The following is a 5,361-nucleotide window of genomic DNA, read 5'->3' as shown; positions in this document are numbered from 1 at the left end:
GGTAGTGAAGAGTGTTGGGGGAATAATGAGGGCAGGAGAGGAGTTGAGAGGTGACTATTTTAAGTAGTGTGGTCTAGATCAGCCTCAATAAGGTGAGATTTGAGTCAAGGCCTGAAGGAAATAAAGAGGGACTCAAATGAGATCTGAGAGATCATTTTAGGCAGTGGGAACCATGGGAGCAAATTCTCTGCTGAGGTGGGAATGTACCTGGATCACTTGCGGTGCGGCAGGGAGAGCAACGTGGCTGCAGGGAGTAAGGGAAGGAGCAGAAGGTGGAGAGGTCACAGCATGAGATCGTGCAAGGCCTCTGGTTAGCAATGGGGACTTCAGAGTTCCTCTGAGCTAGATAGGAGAGTGGAGGTTTCTTAACGAAGCGTTTAGAGTTTTTCCTATCTCCAGGGGTAAATCGGGGGTTGGAGGTAAGTTGCATCCGAGGCTCAGTGGCATCTGCTTTATTTCAGCGCTGTTCAGCAGGGAGGCCTGGTGGGCGCCACAAGGCCGCCCTGAAATCGGTGCAAGGTGCCCGACTTCAGCACTCTGGACAGCGCCACGCACGTTTCCCGGAGGCCAGGGAAGCTGCAGGCCTGGGGGCGGAGCCTGAAGAAGCGGCCTATTAAAAGCCGCGCGCCGCGCACAAAGGGCTCACCCAATAGATAGGAGCTTGAGGAACTGTCCAATTGGGAGCGTTGGAGCGATGACGCACCGAACGACGTTGAGAGGCAGAGCTTGTGGAAAGCCTCTATGCCGAGCGGGGATTGTTGATTGGCCCTGTTGAAGCGACGGTGCCCAAGAGGCGGTCCTAAGAGCTTACAAGAGGTCATTTTCGAAAGGGTAATTTGGAAAAACCGATCCTTGGGTGGTTTCTGCACCCAAGTGGAAGCCCGTGTACTTTCCCAGGTTGAAAGTCTCTGTGAAGCCCCCAACCCTTCCCTCCTTGGGGTCGACGCAACTATGCAGAGGGGCCCTCAAAACTGGAAGTAAGGGGTTCTCCTTATGGAGTAGCATATGGAATTCTCAGATGCAGAACGGCAGGAGTTGGGTTTCCTCTGGAGTAGAGTTAAGGGTAACTCTGACGTTGAACTGTGTTGTTGGAGAAGACACTTGAGAGTCCCTTGGACTGCAAGGAGATCCAACCAGTCCATTCTGAAGATCAGCCCTGGGATTTCTTTGGAAGGAATGATGCTAAAGCTGAAACTCCAGTACTTTGGCCATCTCATGTGAAGAGTTGACTCATTGGAAAAGACTCTGATGCTGGGAGGGATTGGGGGCAAGAGGAGAAGGGGACGACAGAGGATGAGATGGCTGGATGGCATCACTGACTCGATGGATGTGAGTCTGAGTGAACTCCCGGAGTTGGTGATGGACAGGGAGGCCTGGCATGCTGCGATTCATGGGGTCGCAAAGAGTTGGACACGACTGAGCGACTGAACTGAACTGAACTGACGTTGAAATAGAAGTCATTGCAGTCCTGGGGTCGGGTAATTGTCCCAAGAGCCTGGACGATGTTTTCTCTGATTCATTCAGATGGGCTTGAGAGTAGTCCTTGTGTGCTAGTCTCAGACCCCGCAGCCGGGGTGCCCTGCTAGCTTTTTGGGAAACACCAGAAAGGCCATGGACCAGGACTTCTGACCTGTGTGGAATGACCTCTACGGCTACTGTCTAAACATTCTAGCTTGTCTCCGCCACAGAACACAGTGGTGAGCCTGGACTCCTCTCCTTATCTTGGGCCAAGATTATAACGCATCACTCTTTGTCCCAGTCAGCTGTTTAGGATATGCAGTTTTAACCCCTCCTGGGTCTGGAAGGTGGTCCCTCGCAAAGTCCAGTGGACTTTTGCCACTTTATCACTCTGAACCTCAGCTGTTTCAGAACTCAAACCATTTTGTCGGTTTCTCAGCCTTTATTTTCACCTCTACTACACAGAGGTTCTTTACCCAATATTCAAAAGAACTGCTCTGGAGCACCACTCAGCCCAAGCTCTTTCTAGCTCAGAATCTTTCCACTGTTCTCCGTTGTCCTCAGGATGAGGCTGAGAACTCTGCTTCCCAGTCAAGCCCCTGCACTGGATGGCTCCCGGCTTACATCAAGCCACACTTTTCCCTTCCCATGACCACAATGCTCACTCACCTGAGTATTAGCTCCTTGAATTCCATTGACACCTCCCAGAATTTTCTGAGCATGCCAGTCCCTTGGCTAATCCTCCTCAACACACCTTTGGGTCCCACTCAACCATATTGTTTCACTTGAGACACATAATGCCCTCCCCTAACACTCGACCCGAGCTGGGGAAGGGCCCTCTTGGTGCCTGGAAGCTCCTTGAGGGCTAGGCCCAGGTTCACTGCCATATTCCCAGCGCTCAGTACATGGCTGAAACATAAGCAATATCCAATAAACATGTTATGTGAATGAAGCAAATGAGCACAATAAGTTTTCATTTATTCCAGAGTGGGTTAGAATGAGCATTTCAGCCAAAAATGCATGCTGCATTGTTGCCCAAAATTGTGTCCAGAAGTTTTAGAATAGGCCTGTGAAGGGAAAGAAGAGCCTCGTGAGGCTCACACCTGGACACTGAATCCTGAGGCTCAACAGCCCAGCTGACTACACCAGAACAGATTAATGGTCAGAGAGAGAACAAATGAATGTTTCCCTGTCAGGTAGAGGGTAGTTGGGCAGCTCAGGCTGCACCTAGACACAACCAGGGCCCTGGTGACTGCAAATCTAGAGGTGTATGTCTCTGATTTTTGTCTCCACCATTGCTACTAAAGGCCCTCTTTCATCTGAGGTCACTAGTCCCCAGTACTTACACCCTGTGATCAGTTCAAATTCCTGGCAAGGCCCTGTGACATCATCTCTTACCACCATGAGGTGTTAAGTCATACTTTCTCCCTTCCTATCTTCCCTCCAAAAGCACCCTTCAGCGTGGTGTCTGGTCCCAGGTCATTGACCCCCATGGCCTATCCATCAAGTACCGTCCTGATCACCTCGCTGAGAGTGTGGGCCACCAATCGATCCTTGTGCTGAGGCTCCTGGAGCTGTCTGCTGGTGACTCAAGGACACATGGCACCATCCTCCAGCAACACATGGGCCAACGTGTCTCTCCGTAAGCCAGCTGTTGCCTACCATGGCCATAGCTGAGGAGGAGCTGGAGACCACCTCCTCCACACTGGCCTCCAAGGCTTAGAGGACAATAGGCCTGGGAAAGCCTGGATCACATCTGAAGAGATGAGGTGTGAGCAAGGCCTTCTCCATGCTGAGGTATGGCCACATCTTGCTGAATCCAGGTTCCTGGGGTGGCAGGTCCCAAGGGCTGGGGTACCGTCCATGGCCTGCTGCATCGCCGCCACCAAGGTCCTCGAGTGGAGTCAGGGTGATGAAGGATCTGCGATTTCAAGTGGGCTCCTCAGACAGGGACTCACCTTGCTGAAAAGATGCTGTTGGCTCTGTGCTGTCCACACCTGACTACAGTAATCCTGATTGTGGCTGATGAGCTTCCAGGGCAGTGATAGCAGCAATGGAGGGTAGAACCTTTGCCCAGCCTTTTACTGGGTCAAAAAGTGTTCCCCCAAAAAAGCCTGTCCAATTCCTAACTACCGATACCTGTGAACCTAACTTTACCTGGAAACACATCTTTTTAGTTTTTAAAAAAGGATCATGGGAAGAATGCATCCTAGACCAGGGTGCGCCAAAATCCAGTGACTGGTGTCCTTACACAGACTCACAGGAAAAGTTCATGTGGAAACAGAGACGGAGACTGGCATGATGCTGTCACAAGCCAAGGGATGCCTGGAGCCACAGGAGCTGGAGGAGACAAGAGGGCCATCCTGCTTCTTCCCAGTTAACTTGTCCTGACTGAGGGACTCCGTCAGGCCTCCATCAAAGATATGCCACCCAGGCCCCAGCCCTTCCCCCAAGAGAGGACCATGGCAAAAAGTCCCAAGTCCCTGAGGACATGGCACCACAGGGACATCTTCCTCCGCTGCCTTCTTTGATCTTGAGATGCTTTCCCTTGTGGTGTCAGCATCCAGAAACGTGAATGGTGGCAGCAGATGCTGTTGGGAAACCCACAGTGAAACGTGTGGAGAATGCAGGTCCAGAGCTAAAGTCATGTGGCAGGTGGTGTGGGAGTGTTCCTCGCCGTGGACTTCTGCCCACACCTTTATCGTCTCAAACACAGGATCCCAGGGATCTCGAGGGGGTCTCCACTAGCACACATACTGAAGGGATACAGGGCACTTCAGGCCCCATTCCCCAAGCTGGACCATTTGATATCCAGGGCCTCCTCTGCTCTGGCAGTTGACAAAATTCTTATGATGTTTTCCTATTTAGTGCAATCACCTTTCCTTCACCTCCCCGAGGAGGCAAATCTTTATCCTCCGAAGGCATGCTGGATGGTTTCTGCCTCAGCCGAGTGACTGCATCAAGAATGCTTCACACTTCTCCCAATGGCCAAGGTTAACCAAGCACGGGAGGCCAAGGTGCCACCTGGAGCTCACAACTTGCACAGTACATGGTCTGAGAGTGGAGAGGCAGCAAAACTAGATGGACTTCTGCAGAGAGGCAGTCCCAGGCCTCACGGAGGGGCTCCTTCCAGACAGGCAGGTAACACCACTCTCCCCCTGGGGCAGGGCCGGAGTTGAGAAGGGCTGCTTGGGGAGGGGGCCACCGCTCCTCCACCTGCACACTGATGACCCCTAGGTGACAAATGTCCCCCACACTGCAAATGCCAGATGGAGAGCCATCCCAAAAGTGTACTCAGTGGAACAGGCCCCAGGAGCGGGCTGCTGGAGACACGAAGTGCCCTCCTTGCAGGGATGGTTCTGGGGCTGCATTCCCCAGACCTTGGGAACTTTCAGCCAGATTCAGCTGGGCTTTTTCAAAGTCAGCTCGTGTACCAAAGTACAAGATCACCTTACTCCATGGTGATTTGAAATTGCACTTAAGAACTCTATTAGAATTCATGGAGCAGAAAATAAACCCTGCCCAATTATGTATGAGCAAAACCCAAACAGCAATGTGGGCCTCTGGAAGCTGCCCTGCAAGCCGTCGGGAGAATGGAGGTTTCAGAGCCGCTGCAACACTGGGTCTCCAAGCTCCCAGGACGCTGGGTTTCTGGCCCTGGACTTCTCTGGTGACCAGGAGCTGCCCTGCCCCTCACACCCTGCCTTCCTGCACTGGTAACAGGGTGGAGGCACCTGCCCATCCTGCTGAGGGTGGGCCAGACACCCAGGGCTACGACGGGCGCAGAGTTTTGTTTTTCTTTATTTGTCTACATTCAGCTCAATTCAGATGTACTGCTTGAATGATGCAGACATACCAAAAAAAAGAAAAAAAAAAAAAGAAACCCCACTCTTTCCCACTGGT

This window comes from Capricornis sumatraensis, chromosome 9 (genome assembly GCF_032405125.1).
Source record: "Capricornis sumatraensis isolate serow.1 chromosome 9, serow.2, whole genome shotgun sequence".
Lineage (NCBI taxonomy): Eukaryota > Metazoa > Chordata > Mammalia > Artiodactyla > Bovidae > Capricornis > Capricornis sumatraensis.
This window is presented reverse-complemented; position numbering follows the sequence as displayed.